The 15096-nt window shown below is 39.8% G+C and overlaps 1 protein-coding gene across 4 annotated transcripts in view; it reads right to left on the reverse strand.

Annotated features, from left to right (window-relative positions):
* The window catches only part of LOC132393390 (NXPE family member 3-like), a 143598-nt gene that overhangs the window by 49005 nt on the left and 79497 nt on the right, over positions 1-15096 (reverse strand). The window contains exon 2 of one of the 4 annotated variants that reach the window (XM_059968534.1): positions 13387-13444. The exons of the other annotated variants lie outside the window; for them this stretch is intronic. The gene's annotated coding sequence lies outside the window, so the exon portion shown is untranslated. The remainder of the gene's footprint in view (positions 1-13386; positions 13445-15096) is intronic. 4 annotated transcript variants of the gene reach the window in all.

The following is a 15096-nucleotide window of genomic DNA, read 5'->3' on the forward strand; positions in this document are numbered from 1 at the left end:
AAACACCCAGTAGAGTTATTGAACCTTTCCTATTCCTACCTTCCACCCACAGAGACTCCATAGACAACCCCCCATGACTTCTTTCTTTTCTGCAGCAGTGACACTATCTCTGAGCAGCATTGAATTTCATTTGCCACTTTCTTGCCCATTTCCCTAATCTGTCTAAGTCCATCTGCAGCCTACCTGTTTCCTGAACACTACCTGTCCCTCTATTAATCTTCATATCATCTGCAAACTTGGCAACAAAGTCATCTATTCCATCATCTAAATCATTGATATATAGCATAAAAAGATGCAGTCCCAACACCAACCCCTTTGGAACACCACAAGTGACTGGCAGCCCACCATAAAAGGATGCTTTTATTTCCACTCACTGTCTCCTACCAATCAGCCAAATACATGAAGCATGCCAGTAACCTTCCTGTAATACCATGGGCTCCTAACTTTGTAAGCAGCTTCATTTGTGGCACCTTGTCAAAGGCCTTCTGTAAGTCCAAATATTCAACAATACAACTGCATCCCTTTTATCTATCCTACTTGTAATCTCCTGAAAGAATTCCAACAGGTTCGTCAGGCACAAGTTTCCCTGAAGGAAACCATGCTGACTTGGTCCTATCTTGTCCTGTGTCACCAAATACTCTGTAACTAAATCCTGAACAATTGACTGCAACGTCTTCCAAGCCACTGAGGTCAGGCTAATTGGTCTATAATTTCCTTTCTGCTGCCTTCCTCCTTCCTTAAAGAGTGGAGTGATATTTGCATTGTTTCAGTCTTCTGCAACCATGCCAGAGTCCAATGATTTTTTGAAAGATCATTACTAATGCCAGCACAATCTCTACCACTACCTTTTTCAGAACTCTACTGTACAGTTTATTTGATCTGGGTGACTTGTGTACCTTTGGATCTTTGAGCTTTTTAAGCACCTTCTCCCTTGTAATAGTAACTGCACTCACTTCTCTTCCCTCACACCCATCAATTTCCGGCACCCTGTAGTTTCTTCCAGAGTGTCCACTGTTATTATTTCTCCAGCCTTATTTTCTGGCGGTCCTATGTCCACTCTCACCTTGCTTTTATTTTTCACAAATTTGAAAATGCTTTTAGTATCCACTTTGATATTGTTTTCTACCTTGCTTTCAGATTTCATATTTTCCCTTCTAATGATTCTTTAATTAGCTTTCTGTAGGGTTTTAAAAGTTTCCCAATCCTCTGTCTTTGCATTAATTTTTGCTTTGTTGAATGGCCTTCTTTTTGGCTTTTACGTTAACTTTGACTTTCCTTGTCAGCCATGGTTGTATTACTTTGCCATTTGAGAATTTCGTTTTTGGAATACATCTATCTTAAATTCCAAATATTCCCCAGAAACTCAAGCCATTGCTTGTCTGCTGTCATCCCTGCCAGCACCTCCTTCTTATTTACTTTGGCCAACTCCTCTCTCATACCAATGTAATTTCCATTACTCCACTGAAAAACTACTAGTCAGTCTTGACTTTCTGCTTATCAAATTTCAAGCTGAACTCAAACATATTGTAAACAGGAGAAAATCTGCAGAGAATCTCCATAAAATGCTGGAGGAACACAACAAGCCTAGCAGCATCTACGGATAAGAGTACAGTCAATGTTTGGGGCTAAAAACCTTCTTGGAAGATTTAATCCTATTCAAGGTGGGCATCCCTGGAAGAGGCTTCACTGTGTAGTAATTCAGTGACAATTGATTCTTGCTGACAGAACTGTATTTCTATGTTATATTGACTGTTCTGTAGCGCATACTATTTATAATAAATTGCACATTGCACATATAGGCAGAGATGTAACGTAAAGATTTTTTACTCCTCATGTATATGAAGGACGTAAATAATAAAGGCAATTTTATTCAATTTAATACATAAAAACATAGAAACATAGAAATCTACAGCATATAACAGGCCCTTCGACACACAATGTTGTGCCAACCATGTAACCTACTCTGGAAACTGCCCAGAATTTCCCTAGTGCATAGCCTACTATATTTTCTAAGCTCCATGTACCTATCTAAGAGTCCCTTAAAAGATATTATTGTGTCCGCCTGCACCATCGTCGCTGGCAATACATTCCATGCACCCACCACTCTATGTGTGAACATCTAGCTTTCTTTAAACATCTGTGAGCATCTAAGTTTCTTTGTATCGACTGCAGATTTGGCCACGAAGCCATCAATTTCGTCACCCAAAGCATTACTGTAGAATGTGAGAAGTAGCAGACCTGGTACTGACCCCTGGGAAACAACACTAGTCACTGGCAGCCAGCCACAAAAGATCCTCATTCCCATTCTGTGCCAGTCAGCCAATCTTCAATTCATGTTAATATCTTTCAAGTACCAGATTGTTTAATGTCATTTCCAGTACACGAGCGTAGAGGAGAACAAAATGATATGTAAACAAATAAAAACTCAATTAGATGAAGAACACAAAAATAATAAAAAGACAGTAAATGTAAATATATAAGATACTTACACATGTACAATGTACTGTGTATGTTAATCAAAATGGCTTCTTTGTTAAGAGAAGGAATGCTTCTTTGTATGATAAGTGCTTTCTCTCGCAGTTGTTTAGCTTTAGACTTGCTGATACTGGGATTGTATTCATTTGTTAACCAATGGGGGAATGTTATTTTGTCTTGTGGGGCTCGAAGCTTGGGGGTTTTCGTGGTCTTTTCAGGGGAGGCGGGAAGAAGATGCTGAGGAAGGTGGACATGCGCTGCACTGCTCGATCGACCTCCAGGGTGGTCCCAGGTGCAAGGACGTGGAGGTCGGAGGAAAGTGACGAGAGGTCAAATGGTTCGATGTTTGAGCTCCAACGATGTGCACTAAACTGACTGAACTTTGATAAGTTGGCGCCTTTTACTTTATTTTCTTTTCCTTCATATATACTGTATTGCATAGTACTCTTTTAGTAAAATCTTTAAAGTGTATTCCATAATGGTATCTGGTGTGAGTTTGATATGGTGTGTGTGCGCGCGGCATAAAGTTGATTCTCACAGCACCTGCGTGTATGGGAGGTGGGGTTGGTGAGTGGCTGGATCTCCTTTTCCCCTAGACATATACCAGCCTATTGAGTAAGTGTTACATACATATATTAATTTTATGTCCACAGAGAGACCCTAGGCACAGGAGTGTCCGTATATAAGGTGACTCTGACAGGAAATGATAAAGTAGTGCTGCTGGGGTGGGTGTGGGTGTGGGTTAATGGGTGGAGGTGGAAATCAATTTTACTGCTTGGGGAAAATAACTCTTCTTTGAGTCTGGTGGCCCTGGCATAGATGTTATGTAGCCTCCTCCCTGATGGGAGTGGGGCAAATGGTCCAAATGGGCGGGGTCCTTCATGATGTTACTGACCCTTTTCAGGCACGTGTTTGAAAATATGTCCTTGATAGTGGGCAGGCTGGTGCTGGTGATGCGTTAGGCAGTTTTGACTACCCGTCATACAGCCCTCCTGTTTGCTGCACTGCAGTTTATGCCTTGTGTAGTGATCCACCATCCTAGGATGCTCTCTACTGCACATCTGTAGAGTGATATGTGTATAGATGTACATAGTCCAGCTCTCTTCAGCCTCTTCAGAAAGTAGAGGCAGTTGTGAGCTCTCCTGATTGTGAGGCACATCTTCTGGGACCATGAGAAGTTGTGTGAGATGTGCACTCCCAGGAGGTTAAAACTGCTCACAGTTTCCACTGCTGTGCTGCTGATGTAAAGAGGGGTGTGAGTGTTGCGAGTTCTCCTGGTTGATAACCATCTCCTTTATCTTGTTGACATTGAGAAACAGGTTATTTGCCTGCACCAGGCCTCAAGCTCTTCCACCTCCTCTTTGTAGGCAGTTTCGTTGTTGTTGGTGAAGAGTCTCACCACTGTTGTGTCATCAGCGAACTTGACAATGTGACAAACGATCTAGTGCTCTCCCAGTGTACATGACAAATAAACCCTTCTCGGGCTTAGAGCCGGGTGCAGTTATTAGTTTTAACCAATGTTTCAATGAAAAACAGAGTTGTTATCAAAATGTCATTTAAAATCGATGCTCATATCCAGCTGGAAGCCTGAGAAAAGCTTATTTGTTGACAATTTGATTACTCGGGTAATAGCATTACCCAGGACCTCCTGTAATACCCTGGGCTTTTATCATGTTTAGCAGCCTCATCTGGGCATCTTGTCAAAAACCTTTCAAAATTCAAGAAAAAAATTATCCACTGACTGTCCTTTGTCTATACTTCCTGTTACTTCCTCAAAGATTTGTCAGGCAATGTTTTCCTTTAAGGAAACTTACACTGGTATTACTTTAATTTAATTTTCTATTTTAAGTTTGATACACAATTTTCGATTAGGGCACATGAGTAACAGAGCGGCTATCTACCCTTGCCAGATACTACTACAATACAGAGATCGTTCAAAAACAAACCTCCACAAAGACCTGCTGGTTGAATTACGCGACGTCGGCTTGCTGAGGGGAACAGGCCTACATTCCTCAGACTTGCCTGATGCTGGTAGCTGGAGATGGAGATGTTGAAAGCGATGTGCGAGGAAGCAGAAGCGAGGCAAACGGGCATGGGTCCGTGCCAGGCTAAAAGCAAACCCTAGCCAGCCAGCTCTCCCGTCCATTCTGCTCTCCAATGTCCGCTCCCTGGACGATAAAATGGACTACATCCGACTCCAACATAATACTCGGCGGGAATACAGAGTTTGCTCCGCATATGTCTTCACAGAGACATGGCTCTTTAATGGGATTTCAGACGCTGCTATCCAGCGAGACAGGCTAGCTTTGTTTCATTTGGACAGAGGTGCAGCTGTCTCCGGTAAGACTCGCGGTGGTGGCTTGTGTGTTTACATCAACACGGACTGGAGTAAGAACTCTGTGCTGGTTTCCAGACACTGCTCATCGATAGTGGAGTTTGTGGCAGTTCGATGGAAACCATTTTATTTGCCATGGGAATTCACCTCTGTCCTTGTATTCAGTGTTTACATCCCCCCCCCCCCCCGCAGCGCTAATGATAAGGAGGCACTCTGTGAACTGTACGGGGCTATTAGCGAACTGCCGAATGCACACCCTGATGGTCTGTTTATTGTCGCCGGTGATTTTAACCACGTGAACCAGCAACGCAGGACAGCGGCGACACGCGGTGCATGTGGAAGGGCATCCAGGACATCACCAATTACAGGACAAGATCACCTGACTGTGCAGGTGATGCCTCCCTCCCAAATGCACTGAATAACATCTATGCCCAGTTTGAGGTGGAAAATGACATGGCGACGAGGAAGTCCACCCCTCCTACAAATGACCAGGTGCTGTGTCTCTCCATGGCCGATGTGAGAAGAACCCTGTGCGGGCTCTCATTAGCAACAGGAATAGTGGGTCTCATTAGCAAGAACGACGAATCAGCTTACAGAGAGGAGGTGCACCGGCTAACAGACTGGTGCAGAGCCAACAACCTGTTTCTTAATGTGAACAAAAGAAAAGAGATGGTTGTTGACTTCAAGAGGACACAGAACGCCCACTCCCCGCTGAACACTGATGGCTCCTCGGTAGAGATTGTAAAGAGCACCAAATTTCTTGGTGTTCACCTGACGGAGAATCTCACCTGGTCCCTCAACACCAGCTCCATAGCAAAGAAAGCCCAGCAGCATCTCTACTTTTTGCGAAGGCTGAGGAAAATCCATCTCCCACCCCCCATCCTCATCACATTCTACAGGGGTTGTATTGAGAGCATCCTGAGCAGCTGCATCACTGCCTGGTTTGGAAATTGCACCATCTCAGATTGCAAGACCCTGCAGCGGATAGTGAAGTCAGCTGAGAAGATCATCGGGGTCTCTCTTCCTGCCATCACGGACATTTACACTACACTCTGCATTTGCAAATTAAACAGCATTATGAAGGACCCCACACACCCTTCATACAATCTCTTCTCCCTCCTGCCGTCTGGGAAAAGGCACCGAAGTATTCGGGTCTCATGACCAGACTATGTAACAGTTTCTTCCCCCAAGCTATCGGATTCCTCAATACCCGAGGCCTGGACTGACACCTTGCCCTATTGTCCTGTTTATTATTTATTGTAATGCCTGCACTGTTTTTGTGCACTTTATGCAGTCCAGTGTAGGTCTGTAGTCTAGTGTAGCCTTCTCTGCATTTTTTTTTATTACGCAGCTCGGTCGAGTTTTTGTACTGCGTCATGTAACACCATGGTCCTGAAAAACATTGTCTCATTTTTACTATGTACTGTACCAGCAGTTATGGTCGAAATGACAATAAAAGTCGACTTGACTTGACTTGACTAATATTGGGCTATTTTATCACATACTGAATCTCCGAGTATCCTAAAACCTCAACCTCAATAATGGACTCTAATATTTTGCCAATCACTGAAATTAGGTTAACTGGCCTGGATTTCCCTGTCTTTTGCCTCTCTCTCTTCTTAAAGAGAGGAGCTTTGGCAAATATTAATTTAAATGTTGCACTAGTGAGCTGCCTCGAGAAGAAGGTAGGAAAATGTTCTTCTGTTGTTTGATCTGGAGATGTGCAGAAGGTTCAAGAATGAGAGATAAAGTTTGTTATTACTGCTATTTCATTAGATGTTCATAATGATTAAAATAATGATCATCAACTTACGCTTTCATACAATGAAATGTCTTGTTTGATTCAGTGACCGACATGGTCCAAGGATTGTGCTGGGGGCAGCTGGCAAGCGTCACCATGCTGTCATCATAACGGAGTGTGCCCACAACTCAGTGACCCTAACCACATGGATCTGAAATGTGAGAGGAAACTGGAGCAGCTGTAGGAGAGCCACATGCTCATGGGGAGAACGTGCAAACTCCTTACAGACAGCATTGGGAAATGAAGCCTGATTTGTGATTACTGGGGGCTGTGACACAAAGATAGAGAGGGAGACAGTGGAGGAATTCAAGGGGAAAGAAAGGAACAAAGCAGCTGTGGTTGTCTTATACTAAAAACTAGCTCAGAATCGAAAGCTAAAGCACATTCCAATGATAAGAAACAACCTATAATCTGATTTAGTGGCATGACAGATGCTGCAGGGAAACTTCCAGCCAAATACAGAATCAGGTATATTCCAATTACTGAAGCTTCATTGAACATTTACACACATATAGGTGATTATATAAAAATACACTCAATGCTAGGTTATTAGGTACCTTCTGTATCTGCTAAAGTGGCCACTGTGTGTATGTTTGAGATCTTCTGCTGTTGCAGTCCATTCACTTTATGATTCGAAACGTTGTGCATTCAGTGATGCTCTACTGGACACTACTGTTACAGCACGTTGTTATTTGAGTTACTGTTCCCTTCCAGTCAGTTTGAACCAGTCTGGCCATTCTCCTCTGATCTCTCTCATTGACACGGCATTTTCACCCACAAACTGGATATTTTTTGTTTTTTTTGCACCATTTACTATAAACTCTAGAGAGTATAGTGTGTGAAAATCCCAGGAGATCAGCAGTTTCTGAGATATCAAACTGCCGTATGTAGCACCAACACAGTTATTTAGATCACATTTCTTCCCCATTCTGATGTTTTGTCTAAACAACAACTAAACCTCTTGGCCATGTCTGCATGCTTTTATGCAGTGAGTTGCTGCCACATTATTTGTTGATTATATATTTGTATTAGAGGTGTACCCAATAAATTGGCAATGGAGTAAATAAACAGGCATAGCAAAGTTAAACTAGAAGACAAATATAAGAAAATAACAATTTTACACTCTAACCCAACAAACCGCAACACAAGTTCTCATTTCCTTTGTGCAAATATCAAAAGATCAATTTGTTTAAGGTTGGGGACAATGTCAAAAATACAAATGTTTAGTCAGTAGGTTATGTGGATTTCCCCAATCCCTCTTCCAGGGCTTCCACAATTTCTTCTCAACTTCCCAGTCTTTTTGGAAATAACTGGTCAGGATCTTCCTTCAAGTGTTTTAAGACATTCAGTACTTCCCTTGCTGTAATGCAGGCTATCTCCAAGACATCTCCATTAACTATGTCAAGGTCTGAAGTGCCCTAGAAAATAGAGGTCCAGCACGGTACATGCCATTCGGCCCATTATGTTGTGCTACCCTTTTAACCTACTCCAACATCAATTTAAACCTTCTCTCCCACACAACCCTTCATTGCTCTTTGACCCATGTGCCTATAAGCAAATAAGATCATAAGATACAAGAGCAGAATTAGACCATTTGGCTTATTGAGTCTGTTCTGCCATTTCATCATGGCTGATCCAATTTTCTCCTCAGCCCCAATCCACTGCCTTCTTCCCCTATCCCTTCACGCCCTGACCAGTCAAGAATCTGTCTGTCTCTGCCTTAAATATACATAAAGACTTGGCCTCCACAGCTGCCTGTGGCAAAGGATTCCACAGATTCACCACTCTCTGACTAAAGAAATTCCTCCTCATCTCTGTTCTAAAATGTCACCCCTGTATTCCAAGGCTGTGTCCATAAGACCATAAGACACAGCAGCAGAATTATGTCCTTTGGCCCATTGAGTTTGCTTTGCCAGTTAATCATGGCTGATCCCTTTCCCCCTCCTCAGCCCACTCCCCGGCTTTCTCCCTGTAACCTTTGTTACCATATCCAATTGGGAACCTCTCAAAGATCTGCCTTAAATACACCAAATGACCTGGTTTCCTCAGCTGCCTGTAGCAATAAATTCCACAAACTCAGTACCCTCTGGCTAAAGAAAATTCTCTGCATCTCTTTTTAAAATGGACACCCTTCTAACCTGAGGCTGTGCCCTCTTGTCCTAGACTCCTTCAGCATAGGAAGTATTCTTTCCACCTCTACTCTGTCCAGGCTTTTCAACATTTGAAAGGTTCAATGGGATTCCCCGTCATCCTTCTAAATTCCAGCAAGTACAGACCCAGAGCTATCAAATATTCCACATATGATAACCCCTTCATTTCCAGAATCATCCTTGTGAACCTCCTCTGAATCCAATGCCAGCACATCTGTTCTTAGATGAGGAGCCCAAAACTGCCACAATACTCAAGGTGAGTCTTCACCAGCATTTTATAAAACTTCAGCATCACATCCCTGTTCTCGTATTCTAGGCCTCTTGAAGTGAATGCTAACATGGCATTTGCCTTCCTCATCATTGACTCTACCTGCATCAAGCTTTATGGTGTTCTTGCACAAGTACTCTCAGTCCCTTTGCAGCTCAGATGTTCGTATTTTCTCCCCATTTAGAAAGTAGCCTGCACATTTGTTTCTTCTACCAAAGTGCACGACCATGTATTTTCCAACATTTTATTTCATTTGCCACTTTCTTGCCCATTCTCCCAATCTGTCAAAGTCTTCCTGCAGCCTTCCTGTTTCCTCAACACTATCTGCCCCTCCACCAATCTTCGTATCATCTGCAAATTTGGCAACAAAACCATCTATTCTATCATCTAATAAGATTTATTCCGTTACTCCTACCAAAGAACTTTATAAGAAGAGAGTTGAGCTTCAAATGGAACATAGTTTATTATTATCTTCTTCAATTGAGAATCAATTAATTAAGACTAGGGCTCAATTTTATATTCATAGTGATCGAACTGGTAAATTGTTAGCTAATCAATTAAAAGCTATTTCGACTAAGCGACAAATTATTAAAATTCGTAAACAAGACGGTAATTTAACTACTGATTATAAAGAAATCAATAACACTTTTCAAGATTTTTATAAATCTTTATATCAATCAGAATTTGACGGTGACCGGTTTACGATGGATAATTTTTTTAATAACTTGAATATTCCTAAACTGATAGATGAAGATTGTAGCTTGCTTGATGCTCCTATTTCTATGGATGAAATAAGAGAGGCTATCTCATCAATGAATTCAGGGAAAGCTCCTGGTCCTGATGGTTTTATTGTAGAATTTTTTAAAACTTTTTCTTTATTGCTTTCTCCTTGGCTATGTGAAATCTTTAATGATGCGTTTGTTAAGAAGAGATTACCTCAATCTTTTTATGAAGCTACTATCTCTCTAATTCTTAAAAAGATAAAGATCCTACTTTATGTGCATCTTATCGCCCTATATCATTATTAAATGTAGACTCTAAGATTCTTACAAAAATTTTAGCCATTAGATTAGAAAAGGTACTACCACAGATTATTTCAGAAGATCAAACTGGTTTTATTAGGAATCGGTATTCCTTTTTTAATGTTAGAAACTTGATTAACATAATTTATACTTCATCACCTACAACCCCAGAATGTGTTATCTCATTAGATGCTGAAAAAGCCTTTGATAGAGTTGAATGGACATATTTATTTAATGCATTGAGAAACTTTAATTTTAGTCCTAATTTTATATCATGGATTAAATTAATATATTATAAACCTGTTGCTTCTGTTCTTACAAATAATTATAGATCCTCTTTTTTTCAATTATCTCGTGGTACGAGACAAGGTTGTCCTTTAAGTCCTTTATTATTTAATATTGCATTAGAACCTTTAGCTATTGCTATTCGTGAGTCTCCTAATATTTTTGGTATTATCCGTAATGAGAAGTTATACAAATTATCGCTTTATGCTGATGATTTGCTGTTATATATTTCTAATCCTAGTAGGTCTATTCCTGCTATTTTATCCTTGTTGGCTCAATTTGGTAGCTTTTCTGGTTATAAGCTAAACTTAGATAAGAGTGAGTTATTCCCTTTAAACGCGCAAACCTTATTGAGTGACAGGATGCCATTTAAAGTTGTTACTGATAACTTTATCTATTTAGGTATAAAAATCACCAAGAAATATAAAGATTTATTTGGACTGAATTTTTTACCTATGCTTCATCAAATTCAACAACTTACTACAAGATGGTCTCCCTTATTTTTATCATTAGTTGGTCGGATTAATGCTATTAAAATGATGATTTTACCGAAATTTTTATATTTATTCCAAGCTTTACCAATTTTTATTCCTAAATCTTTTTTTGATAATATTGATTCAAAAATTTCCTCATTTGTGTTGCAAAATAAAAATCCTAGGTTAAGCAAAAGGCAATTACAAAAGTCTAAAAAAGATGGTGGTCTAGCTTTATTCTATCATCTAAATCATTGATATACAGCATAAATAGAAGTGATCCCAACTCTGACCACTGCAGAACACCACTAGTCATTGGCAGCCAACCAGCAAAGGATCCTTTTATTCCCACTCACTGCCTCCTACCAATCAGCCAGTGCTCTAACCATGACAGTAAGTTTATTGTAATACCGTGGACTCTTAACATGGTAAGCAGCCTTGTGTGTGGCACCTTGTCAAAGGCCTTCTGAAAATCCAAAATCGACTGCATCCCCTTTATCTATCTTGTTATCTCCTCAAAGAATTCCAACATATTTATCAGGCAAGATTTTCCCTTAACTAACCATGCTGACTTTGTCCTATCTTGTTCTGTGTCACCAAGTACTTCTTAACTTCATCCTTAACAATTGAATCTAACATCTTCCTAACCACTGAGGTCAGGGTAACTGGTCTAGAATTTACTTTCTGCTGCTTTCCTCCTTCCTTAAAGAGTGGAGTGACATTTGCATTTTTTCAGTCCTCTGGCACCATGCCACAGTCCAATGATTTTTTGAAAGGTCATTACTAATGCCTCTACAATCTCTACCACTACCGTTCTCAGAACTCTATGATACAGTTTAATTGGTCTGGGTGACTTGTGTACCTTTAGATCTTTGAGCTTTTTAAGCACCTTCTCCCTTGTAATAGTAACTGCACTCAGTTCTCTTCCCTCACACCCATCAATTTCTGGCACCCTGTAGTGTCTTATTTCTCCAGCCTCATTTTCCAGCGGTCCTATGTCCATTCTCACCTTGCTATTATTTTTCACAAGTTTGAAAATGCTTTTAGCATCCACTTTGATACTGTTTTCTACCTTGCTTTCAGATTTCATATTTTCCTTTTTTTTTGTAATTTATTTTTATTGAAGTTCATCATCAAACAAACATTTCCATAAGATGTATTTCAGACATTGTACATATATATCATATAATCATATATGTCACAAATCCCCACATAGTACTTATCTGAGGATACACTTAGAGAAAAGAGTGGAAAGAAAAAAACAAGCAAAAGGAAAAAACTATGTACAAGTAGGGAGTGATTTTTTTTACCACATATCCATTGATTTGTGAGAATAACATCAGGCCTGTGAGGCATTTTGTAGTTCAACCATTTTTCCCAGTATGAATCAAGTTGTTCCAGCTTGTGTTTAACAGATGTTGTTATCTTCTCCATTTTGTAAATGTCCATTGTAATTTCCATCCATGCATTTAAAGTTGGGCTCTCCTGTGATAACCATTTCCTAGTAAGAGTCTTTTTCCCAACCACCAACAGTATATTCATTAGATATTTATCTCTTTTCAACCATTCTTGAGGTATATATATCCAAAATATATGGTCTTACTCTCTAAGGGTATTTCACATTTAAAGATGTCTTGTAGGGCATTGTGTATCCCCCTCCAATAGTCTTTGATAACAGGGCAGTCCCAAAAAATATGATAATGATTTGCATTTTGATTTCCACAATTTCTCCAGCAAACAGGGAGGTTACTATCATAATGGGATTTCTGAGAGGGTGTAATAAAATATCTTATCAAGTTTTTCCATCCAAATGCCCTCCATTTCTGTGCACTGGTACACTTCCATTGATACCTCCATATTGTTGTCCATTCTTCCTCAGATATAATTATCCCTCCTTCCTTCTCCCATTTTGTTTTAATGTATGAAGTCGAATATGTTTTAAGATTTGACAACCCCTTATACATGCTTGAAATGATTCTACTACCATTATCTAAAATATATGCTTTTCTAAATAGCTCTATCAAGCATGTAGTTGCCTTTTTAAGCATCTTATTAACATATTGTCACATCTGTAAATACCGATAAAAATCTTGTTTTTCTAATAAGTGTTTCTCTTTAAGCATTTCAAAACTGAACAGTGTTCCTTCTTTCATTATGTTGCAAAGAGCTGTTATTCCTTTAGCTGTCCAGTCCTTAAATCTAGCATCCAATTTATTTGGTGTAAAATCCGAGTCATATGCACACCATTTAAGAATTGCAATATCTCCCTCTAGATTATATTCTTTTATAGTGGTTTTCCATATTTTAGGAGTCAATTTCACCCATGGATTATCAATAATATTTATGTACCTTTGCAGGTTGTTATCAGCCAAAATTGCTTGTATGGGGATGGGAAGTACCTGCTCCTCAATGTTTTTCCATTGAGTGTCATATGATGGGTTGCACCAACATATCACAGCTCTCAACTGTGCTGCGAAATAATAATCTCCAAGATAAGGTAGGCCCCATCCCCCCTTTACCTTTGCTAATTGCAAAGTTTTGAGATGAACTCTAGGCCTTTTACCCCGCCAAATATACCTTGATAACATCTTGTTCCATTCATTGAATTGATTTTGATTAATCTCTGTTGGTAGGTCTGAAAGAGATATAACAGACTGGGCAGTATATTCATTTTAATAGACTCAATCCTTGAACTGAGACTGAAAAATGGAATCAGGTTCCATCTTGCATTATCTTCCTTTTTTTATATAAAGGGTGTGATAAAATCGGAGGGACAAGAGGGGAAGGTGTTGCATTCCCTGTCAGAGAAAATATTACAGCGGTGCTCTGGCAGGATAGATTAGAGGGATTGTCTAGGAAAGCTATTTGGGTGGAATTGAGGAATGGGAAAGGTGTAGTAACACTTACAGGGGTGTATTATAGACCACCTAATGGGGAGTGAGAATTGGAGGAGCAAATTTGCAAGGAGATAGTAGATATTTGTAGTAAGCACAGGGTTGTGATTGTGGGAGATTTTAATTTTCCACACATAGAATGGGAATCCCATACTGTAAAAAGGATGGTTGGTTTGGAGTTTGTAAAGTGTGTGCAGGATAGTTTTTTGCAGCAATACACAGAGGTACCAACTAGAGAAGGGGCAGTGTTGGATCTTCTGTTAGGGAATGGAATAGGTCAGGTGACGGAGGTATATGTTGGGGAGCACTTCGGGTCCAGTGATCACAATGCCATTAGTTTCAATATAATTATGGAGAAGGATAGGACTGGACCCAGGGTTGAGATTTTTGGTTGAAGAAAGGCTAACTTTGAGGAGATGCGAAAGGATTTAGAAGGAGTGGATAGGGACAATTTGTTTTATGGGAAGGATGTAATAGAGAAATGGAGGTCATTTAAAGGTGAAATTTTGAGGGTAGAGAATCTTTATGTTCTTGTTAGGTTGAAAGGAAAGGTTAAAAGTTTGAGAAAACCATGGTTTTCAAGGGATATTGGAAACTTGGTTAGGAAAAAGAGAGATATCTACATTAAATATAGGCAGTATGGAGTAAATGAGGTGCTTGAGGAATATAAAGTATGTAAAAAGAATCTTAAGAAAGAAATTAGAAAAGCTAAAAGAAGATACAAAGTTGCTTTGGCAAGTAAGGTGAAAATAAATCCAAAGGGTTTCTACAGTTATATTAATAGCAAAAGGATAGTGAGGTATAAAATTGGCCCCTTTGAGAATCAGAGTGGACAGCAATGTGTGGAGCCAAAAGAGATGGGAGAGATTTTGAACAATTTCTTTTCTTCGGTATTCACTAAGGAGAAGGATATTTAACTGTATAAGGTAAGGGAAACAAGTAGGGAAGTTATGGAAACTATGATGATTAAAGAGGAGGAAGTACAGGCGCTATTAAGGAATATAAAAGTTGATAAATCTCAGGGTCCTGACAGGATATTCCGTAGGACCTTGAGGGAAGTTAGTGTAGAAATAGCAGGGGCTCTGACAGAAATATTTCAAATGTCATTAGAAACGAGGATGGTGCCGGAGGATTGCTCATGTGGTTCCATTGTTTAAAAAGGGTTCTAAGAGTAAACCTAGCAATTATAGGCCTGTCAGTTTGACATCAGTGGTAGGTACATTAATGGAAAGTATTCTTAGAGATGGTATATATAATTATCTGGATAGACAGGGTCTGATTAGGAGCAGTCAGCGTGGATTTGTGCATGGAAGCTCATGTTTGACAAATCTTATTGAATTTTTTGAAGAGGTCACGAGGAAAGTTGACGAGGGTAAAGCAGTGGATGTTGTCT

Source organism: Hypanus sabinus, chromosome 4 (assembly GCF_030144855.1).
Source record: "Hypanus sabinus isolate sHypSab1 chromosome 4, sHypSab1.hap1, whole genome shotgun sequence".
In the NCBI taxonomy this organism is placed as follows: domain Eukaryota; kingdom Metazoa; phylum Chordata; class Chondrichthyes; order Myliobatiformes; family Dasyatidae; genus Hypanus; species Hypanus sabinus.